This window comes from Sardina pilchardus, chromosome 6 (assembly GCF_963854185.1).
Source record: "Sardina pilchardus chromosome 6, fSarPil1.1, whole genome shotgun sequence".
Taxonomy (NCBI): Eukaryota; Metazoa; Chordata; class Actinopteri; order Clupeiformes; family Clupeidae; genus Sardina; species Sardina pilchardus.
This window is the reverse complement of record NC_084999.1, coordinates 27,245,628-27,255,627: the sequence shown is the minus strand read 5'-3', so window position 1 is coordinate 27,255,627 and position 10,000 is coordinate 27,245,628. Positions and strand designations below refer to the sequence as shown.

Here is a 10,000-nt window from a genome sequence, read left to right as displayed (position 1 = left end):
TTTGTTGTGCTGAACAGCTGAACGCAGGATTGCAGTTCCAGTTTGACAAGGGAGAGGGAAAGCCCCAGTCGCCCGCTCGCTCGCTCTCGAGTAGTGCAACAGTGGAACGGACACCCCACACGCATTCATCGCGTGCACGGAGACATGCCGATTGCAGTTGGTGCTCGCACTACGGACTAGGCGGAATAGAAGCTCCCTCATCACTGTCAGGTAAAGTTCCAGCCTACTACTTAGGCTACTTACGGGGAGGTGAAGTTGTGACACTGTCACTAACAAGCTTACATCCTTCTTTCGTGCATAAATATAGTGTAAGGAAAGAACGTAAGTCGAATCCGTTTGACTCGGTAAGCAGGATACAGGGAGTGGATATGGAGTCTTGCCTCTTCGGCGAATAAGACAGAAATTTGCTGAAGTTCTTTTCAGCCCCATTATCGGCTCACAGTATGATCTTGATTTTGCTGATCATTACAGTTTGCAATAGCATAACCGTAACCGGAAGAGTAACTCACACTGCATTCAGATTGTATAGACTGTTTTGTTAAAAGACATTTTACTTCCTGGAAACGGTTACATTTTACCCATATCTCCCCGAATCTGTTCATCCATTATAGGATGATGAATTGTAACATAGAGGACATTCATCGATATTATACACTACTGCTCCGGTTACATGTTACGCATGATGCAGGTGGGGCAGATGGACTTTTCATCTCTTCATTTTCGCTCGTTCCGATTTTTCAGGAGGCTAGCTCGCTGTCCCGTAGGCAAACCGTTTCCAATTGAAATTTTGCAACGGTCACCCAACCAAGGGGACAAATGTATGCCATCTCATCAGAATTCCGTGTCACCATATTTCGTTTTTACCCTCGACATTTTTTTTGTGATAAACTGCCAGTGAACTAGTTAGGAAATGCGGATTAAGCCACGTTTCTGTTTTGAAGGGGGGCTGATAGCTACGGCCACAGTCGGTGGAGAAAAGCCCATGCGTCCGCCATAAATAAAAATCAGGCTTCCATTGCGCATCTGCGTTTTTCCTAATCTGGATCCAAACATGATTCGTTATTGCAGTGTATAGTGTATTGACATTTAATAATCTTGGTAATGATCCTACTATTCTAGTGGTTCTACTTTGAATAGCCAAGGTATCTACCTGTAGTGAAAATCAGACAACTTGACATCCACTTTTCCCCTACCAGTTCTAAGTATTATTACACTGACAGGTAGGCTAGTGTGTAATAATGACACCATATTCTTCCAGTCCATGGATAGGCCTTTGAGTAGGTTACGGTTCTCTAATTAACGATAACGGACAAGTAGCCTAACTGTTACCAACACACACACACACACACACACACACACACACACACACACACACACACACACGCACACACACACGCACACGCACACGCACACACACACGCACACGCACACGCACACGCACATAGAGAGAGAGAGCGCGTTTGGCAATACCAGCACAGAACCGGACCAAAGCGAATTATGACTGATAGCTACAATTAAACGATTGAAATTTATTTCGCCCGAGTGTGTGCAGGCCTATAGCCTATTAGAACTTAGAAGTTGTTATTTAGTGTATGTTGAGGGCTGTCATATAGCCTACGTGTGTCCAAAAACGTTCATCAATAGCCTACACATCTTGGAGGTATAGGCAGCAGGTGGATCCTCCTCTAACATACATGTACACACACTAAACAAAATCAACGATCGATACGACGGTATCTATAAGTAATGTTTATTTGTAGCTTTCATTTTACGTTTTCAATGTATCATTATTTCTCAACCATATGGTTCTTATAATTATGATGGAATTATATTATAATGGTGCTGTATATTGTGTTCCTCTGGGCTAGGGGTTGGCACGGGGGCATTTTGGGACGAACACCCCTCTTTGTGTTTTTTTTTTAAATTGCATTCCTCTGAAGTCAATATGGTTATTCTAGACTTGACCAGTGGCCATAACAAAAGTCTCACAGTCTGCATTGCTGACTCTGCTTAACAGTCATAAAACTCACTCTCACAAATATTTACATTAGATTATACACATCTGATTGCTATCCAAGTGCTTTATGCAACCGCTGGCATGTCACTCCATCTTAAACTGTGGGCTTGGCAGCAGAATCCAGTCAAAAGTTTATCTTGTGATCTTAGTTGCACTCTTTCAGTTTCATCACATAAAAAGTGTGAAATTATGCGTACAATACGTTTAAAGTGTCTCTAAAACTCAACCTTAATCTTGGGGATTTACAACAGCACTCACTTTCAGAGATCTAGACATCACATTTGTATACCTTCAAATGTAAAACTATAATGTAATGAAATGTAAAACTCTTCATAGTTTTAACCATCCCATATCCCATTTACAAGAAGTGAACAACAACAACAACAACAAAAACATTCTGTCGTTTTTCCGTGAGGCACAAAATCAGCCCTTTAAATGCTGAGGGCTAGTGACAGTTGGAGCTGGGCCCTTTTTATCTAGTGAAAAATGACCTGCGTTAAACATGGCTGCCAACCTGGGCCGACATCAGCGCCAGGGATTACATGCAAATGTTGAGCACAGCCGTATACATTTTATAACACCTGTTTACTATGCATACATTACACTCTCCCTGGATACACACACACACATACCTTAAACTGCAATAGTTAATATCTCCCATGATCATGCCCCATGCTGCTGTTGGTATTGCATTTGCATCCACTATTATAATCGCCATGTACATTCAATTTCAGTTCAAATTGGACCATTATTACTGTCACCTCACTTTCAGAAATTAAACCTGCCTGTGTGCGTGTGTGTGCGTTTACTTGGAGGGCAACCTGAATGCACAGGTGTGTGTGTGTGTGTGTGTGTGTGTGTGTGTGTGTGTGTGTGTGTGTGTGTGTGTGTGTGTGTGTGTGTGTGTGTGTGTGTGTGTGTGTGTGTGTGTGTGTGTGTGTGTGTGTGTGTGTGTGTGTGTGTGTGTGTGTGTGTTTGTGTATTGCGGGGGAGGGTGGCAGGCTGCATGTACAGTTGTGTGTGCGTGTGCGCATGTGTGATTGCGTGTGTGTGTTGGGGGGGTTGTAATGATTTATCAGTGAAATTGTACCTGATGTGACAAATAGCCTTCCCCTGATTGAAGTTTCTTCTGTTTAACCTGTGGCCACACTAAACCCAATGGAGCACGCCAAGGGGTTGTGCTCTCCTGAACTCCATATAGGGAGAGGGGTGTTCATCAATGTGTGTGTGTGTCAGTGTGTGTGTGTGTGTGTGTGTGTGTGTGTGTGTGTGTGTGTGTGTGTGTGTGTGTGTGTGTGTGTGTGTGTGTGTGTGTGTGTGTGTGTGTGTGTGTGTGTGTGTGTGTGTGTGGCCATTGTGAGGAAAGGACTGGAGAGGTCATAAGTAAGTAGCAATGCAGCACATCATAGTGAAGAAACTGGCGAAGGATTGAGGGAGGGAGGAAGGTCGAGAGAGTGAAAGAGGGAAGTAGAGAAGGAGGGACTGGGCTATCTGATGACCACCTGTGGTTTTTGCTGGCATGGCCTCAGCCTTTGGAGAAAGGGAGAAATCGCACTGCATGTTCCAGTTGAGTTTTATGTGGTTGGAAACCAGCACAGAGATGTTTTAAATCATAAAGGTCATCAGGTTTGCCCAAGATTTTTCAAACCTGCAGTCCAGCCTTAGTTGGCAAAGAGCAAAGCTGGCCTATATTTTCCTATGTTGGCCTATATATTGCTAATTGTAAAGTGCTGAAACAGAGTGCTATAAATTATGTGGCTGGATCACAATGAATCTAAGTTAAGTTGTTTTTGTTGAAACACTGGAGGGAGTTTGGGCCTCGCTGTATGTGCAGTTGATTCGACATAGTGTGTGTGTGTGTGTGTGTGTGTGTGCGTGCGGGGGGGGGGGGGGGGTAGATGTGACATGCACAGCACTCTCCAAATGGGTTTTTTTGGGTAACTTTCCATGTTTATAGAATGAACAATAATGTCAGCCTTATTTAAGCCACATGTGTTGCCCAGATAGCGTTCTCTTGGGGCACCCAAATAATGTTCTCTCGGGGTTGAACTATTTAGACACGCATTCTCTGAATCTGGCATTGCAATAAATACAGACACATTGCCTTGTTTTATGTAGGTTTAAACAGGTTTACTTAAGGACATTGCTCATTCGACTCCCATCGTAACACACTTCTGAAATGTCTCTTGAGTTTTAACGGACTTGATTGCGCTCCCCACTGTCTCTTAACAGCTTAGTGGAAAACAACAGGCTTCCCGTGTCAACTGTCGAAGGTGTTATTTATGATCAGCGTTTTGTTTGCTTCAACTTGTTCGTGTCTCGCAAGGCCTTGTGAGTGTGTCTTGGAAGAGTGTGAAGAAGAGCCAGTCTGCTCGAGGAGAAGAGTACGGGTGTTGAGTTGCATCATGGGCCTCCGTGCCGCGCGTGTCGCGTGGCGCGTGTTGGTGTCAGACGGGCTCCGGTTAGCGCTCTTTCGCGGCGCTCGGCAAACACCAGATGGAGGAGAGCGCTCTGTGCCAATTAACAAGGAGACCACTCAACACCTTACGTCCTCCCCTACTGGTGTCTCCATCGTGCTCGCCATAACACACACACACACACACACACACACACACACACACACACACACACACACATCTCTGACAGTGTACCATTCCGGTCTCTAGCGCTCACTACCTGAGTCGCCCACGCACTCGGTCAGGCCGTCTCTCACACACAGCTGAGCACCTCTCAGCACCTTGTGTTGTTCCTGTCCCCTCACACACCATTTTTCCACCCTGTAAAAAGCTGCTACCGCTGGGCAGGTGGCTGCATGCTGATCGCATGTGTATGTGTGTGTGTGTGTGTGTGTGTGTGTGTGTGTTTGTGTGTATGTGTGTATCTACGTATGTGTCTTTGTACAATACATGTTCATGTTTGGTGCATGTTTGTTCCATAGATAATTAGGTGAGCTATCCCTTCGAGCATAATAAACAGTAGGACCTAACTATATTATATAAATACAACGTAGCCTATAAGCTCATCATCAAATAGGTCAGTTATAGACTGTTATGCTGTAAGAGTAGTACCACACCAATGCCAACATTTGGTCTGTAGTTTGTTGGTTCAGCTTAGTTGGTTTAGGTTTCTTGTTTAGTCCACCCCCCCCCCCCCCCCCCCCCCCCCCCCACACATGTGTGAGTGTACTATTGGGTAATGAACGCTGCATGAAACTGGCATCCATCTCTATGTGACTGGTTGTCATGACGTCATGCGTCACCCTGCTGTGCCAGCGCCCTGCCCAGCGTGGGCACCCCAGAGGCTGGCGTGGCTGCACTTTCCACAGGACATCAGTCCACTGGACGCCATGACCACTGGCCTCTAGCCGCCACTGGAACACCCAGCAGTCCACTTTTGCAGAAGCCATCCTCATTATGCTTAGCTCTCTTCCCCCTCTCTTTTTTTCCTTGCTCCCTGCATCCCCCCTTCCTCCCTTCCTCCCTTCCTTCCTCTCCCTCCCTCTCTCTCTCTCTCTCTCTCTCTCTCTCTCTCTCCCTCTCTCTCTCTCCATTGCTTCTGCCATCCATCCATCTATCCCCCTGTCCCCTCCACCTCTCTTGTCCTCCCAGAGAAACAGTAGGCCAGCTGGGAGACCTCTGTGATTGAGAGGCGGGATGGAGCAGCTGACCGCTGCAGCGGCGCGACAGAGGAGACGCTGGGGGTAATTGTTTTGTCGTGGCGGCGCCGACGGCGGTGGTTGTGGTGGTGTCTGGAGGATGGAGGGCTTAATTAGGGCACAGCGTGTTCATCAAGAGCTAATGAAGGGCCAGGCCATGAGTGATTGGTGACGCGGCCGCCAATGAAGGGGTACGGAAAGGACCCGGTCAAGAAGACTGTCACTGACCAGATGGAGAGGAGAGGAGAGGAGAGGAGGAGAGGAGAGGACAATTGGGGTGACAAACGAAGGCAGGAGGGGGGTACGGTTAGTCAAAAGGAGAAGGTCGGGACTTAGGAGTTATGGCAGGGGCAGAGGAGTAGTAGTGGGTTTCCAGCTTGAGCTGCAGGGCGAAATCAAATCTCGGGCAGATCGAGCTGGGTTTCTCCAGTCTAGAGGGGAAGGACAGATTGAAGAAGAGGAACAGTGGAGGGAGGGTGGATGATGGTGTAAAGGAAAGAACAGGGGCAGAGAGGAGAGTAGGACTGACTGGGAGTAGACGGCAGGATGAGTGGGGCACTAAGGGGCCAGAGTCGGGGCTAGAGAGAGGCAGAATGGAGCAGGAAGAGGGCAGAGAGGGGTAGGCAGGAGGCATAGCGGAGCAGAGGGGGCAACAGAATGGTAGAGTGGGGCAGGAGGGGGGTAGAGTGGGGCAGGAGGTAGCTGCTGACTCACTGCCACCAGTCCCAGAGGGCTGCCACTTCCACTGAGCTGCCATCCTGTTTGCGCACTCACATGCCCCTCCACATTGTCTCTGTGTGTGTGTGTGTGTGTGTGTGTGTGTGTGTGTTTATGTTTGTGTGTTTGTGTGTGCGCAACCTTCCCACTGTCCCCCCCAACTCCTTGTTCCTTCCAGCTTTTTAATGGAAGCTGCAGTAGTACTGTCTCAGGACCGGGCCCTATGCGGTGGGAACGCCACGCTCTGCCACGCGGGCATTGCGCTGCCACGCACGCCGGATTAGCGGCATACCTTATTTGTATGCAAGTTAATGGTTAATCTGCCAGTGTCCACACATACCAGCGAAGCGGTTAGCCACATACCGGCTCCTGTTCAGCTCACATGCCACCTGAAAGGCATGTGCATAGCAGCAGCCGTGGGTCAACTGCGTACAGTTCAGGCGCTACATACCAGTGGGTGGAGAACTATGCTGGGCACCGTGTCACTGCAGCAGCATTGCATTGCAGCAGGGTGGAGGTCAGTCAGGGTGTGGAGAAAGTCACGGTTGTCAGGTCTACGTAAATGACTATTAATGTTGGTGTTATTATAATGGGTGTTGCAGACTGGCAGAGAGCAGGACTGTGAATGGAACGCATTCAATATAAAATTAAAAAAGAAAGTTTGATAGAACAAACTGCACTTCTAAAGCTAAAATTGTGAACTCTGCTTCTCCTTTTACTTTGTACACCACTACTACTACTAGTACTACTACTACTGCTGCTGCTACTACTAGTAGTACTAATACTGCTGCTACTACTGCTACTACTATTACTACTACTGCTTACTACTATTACTACTACTGCTACTTCTACTACTAGTACTACTGCTGCTCACTACTACTACTGCTACTGCTACTACTGCTTACTACTACTATTAGTACTACTACTGCTGCTACTACTATTACTACTACTGTACTACTACTACTATACGACTACTAGGCCTACTACTACTATTACTGCTACTGCTGCTATACTGCTAGTACTACTGCTACTGCTGCTACTGCTATTACTACTAGGTTACTACTACTACTGCAACTACTACTGCAACTACTGCTACTACTACTGCTGCTGCTACTACTACTACTGCTACTATTACTACTACAAGGCCTACCACCAGAGGTTAAGTGGGCCTGAACGAAGGTATTGTTGCAAGAATGGTGATGACTTCATTTTTCACGTGCACTTCCTGAAGCATGCCTCTCCTTCAGGATCACGGTATTCAGCAAATCAAAATTTAATAACACCCCCTGGCCCCGCCTTCAAAACAAAACACCACTATTCCTCTCCTGTTCCTTCCCGACGTGATGTTCTCACAGTTCTCTTGTTTGATTAGAGTGCATCTCTGCCAGTTATATATGCAGATAAAGTCGATGTGTTTACAGTTGCTGTTCTAGCCAGAGCAAGCGGATGTTGAAGTGGAGTTAAAGTTGAAAGTGAAGTAAGCCTAATGTTCAAATTCCACAATTTAACTGACAACAAATACAGGCCCAGAAACAAGAGTCTGAGTTAGGCTATTTGCAGGGCAGTATATGGCTTTAGCTGTTTATCTGCTGGTCAAGGACGAATGTTAGGTTAACTGTGAGGTAGCTACTGTAGCACTCTATCTTATCAATATCAACAGAGGCCACATCAACGAGAGGAATCTAAGCTTTCCAATGGCATTAGTCCAAAGTTGCTCTGGTAAATGGTTTGTGAGCAAATTAACATTGAACTTATGTATTTACAGTATGACATTTAATCATATTTTAACTCTGCACACAGCTCTGCGCACCCATTACTCTTGATGAAGTATCTCACAAATGTGTCACTCAACACATGGCAAACCATCACATAACATTATTATACGGCTCTTCACAATGCAAGTAGAACGCTCCATTGACTTGAATGGGATTTCCCAAAGTTCCCAAATAAGCACTTTAACCACTACTACAGAAGTAAAAGAACCTTCGGGCTAGAATCTGACTGTGCTATGTATTGTCAGTATTCCCTGTGAAATAATGATAATGACAGTGATAATAACTGTAGCGCTAGCAAGTAGCAACAGTAGCACAGTGACAATAACAGTAATAACAGTAGCCAGCAATAGCAATAATGATCATGATAGTAATATGTGGTCGGGAAGAGTCTGATCCAGGTACTGGCTGGCAGCTGGAAGTTATACAGTATGAAGAGGAGTGTGTGCTGGCCTGAGAGGAAGGCCATCTGTGACACAGCGGTCAGTCTAGGTGGACGCACTCACTTCTGGTAACCCACCGATCCCAGTGCCAGTAAACGATGAGTGGACTATTGCTCACTGGCTCACTGTGTGTGTGTGTTGTGTGTGTGTGTGTGTGTGTGTGTGTGTGTCTTTGTGAGTGAGTGAGTGAGTGAGTGAGTGAGTGAGTGAGTGAGTGAGTGAGTGAGTGAGTGAGTGAGTGAGAGAGAGAGAGAGAGCGAGAGAGAGAGCAAGAGTCCTAAGAGCAACTGCTAATTTGTCTAGCTGTATCCGTTTGCATCTTTGGCCTCTACCTTGTCTTAATGACCAGATGAAAGTGTCTGGGCGCTTTGATGTTGGCCAGGGTTTACAGTCTCGCGGGAATAGAGACAAGCTCTAAGGCTCACTGAGCCGCCTTGGCCCTTAACATGGCTGGAATGTGTTGTTTCGTTTGTTGTTGTTGTCGTTGTTGTTGTTGTTGTTGTTGTTATTGTTGTTATTGTCATTTGATTTTGTGTTGTCATTGCTAATAGCCGTGTAGCGTTCTGGATGTAAGCATCCGCCTGTTTGGTTCCAGACCATCAAAGGTGTTTGGGAGAGCTCTGTGCTTTTCTGTTTTCCCCGGCGCTGAAGCGGTGGTTATGGTAATGCCGGGGTATTTATAGGCCAGCGGAGCCCTGGGGGTCGAGGAGACGATGGTGGCGGAGCGGCGGCGGCGGCGGTGATGGTGGTGGTGGTGGTGGTGGTGGGGGTGCTCGGTCTCTTCCCCCACAGCCTTTGATTTGGGTCTGGGAGAAAGATGGCTTTCAGAGGTGATGCTGAAGGGGGCTGCAGGCAGGTCCACCTCGTTTGGCCTTTCATCCTTTTGCAGGCCTTAGCTGGTGTTGCACTGCTGACACATGCACTCTTTTTAAACACCAGCAGTGTGCTTTACTCTGTGTGTGTGTGTGTGTGTGTGTGTGTGTGTGTGTGTGTGTGTGTGTGTGTGTGTGTGTGTGTGTGTGTGTGTGTGTGTGTGTGTGTGTGTGTGTGTGTGTGTGTGTGTGTGTGTGTGTGTGTGTGTGTGTGTGTGCGCGTAGGTCCATTCACTGACACATATGACCAGTACTTACAGAGTGGCCAAACAGCTTGCTTGTCTGTAAATATAGTGGATGCTGGTTTTGTTTCTATTTTGTGCATGGTTAGTGGCTACTGCCCTTCTTTTGTCCTCCTGTGAAATGTCCACCGTGGGTACAGAACCACACACACACACACACACGTCACATACATAAACATACACACACTCTCTCACACACACACACAGACACACACAGACACACACACAGGGGCATTGTTTGCAGAACGATTGTGCACACACACAGGCAGTGTAATCCCTGTG

At 46.9% G+C, this 10,000-nt stretch overlaps 1 protein-coding gene across 2 annotated transcripts in view; it reads left to right on the top strand.

The window, feature by feature from the left end:
• Positions 1–10,000, top strand: part of LOC134083112 (transcription factor HIVEP3) — a 95,339-nt gene that overhangs the window by 14 nt on the left and 85,325 nt on the right. For both annotated transcript variants that reach the window (XM_062539269.1, XM_062539268.1), the window contains exon 1: positions 1–210. This exon is cut by the window's left edge and continues 14 nt beyond it. The gene's annotated coding sequence lies outside the window, so the exon portion shown is untranslated. The remainder of the gene's footprint in view (positions 211–10,000) is intronic.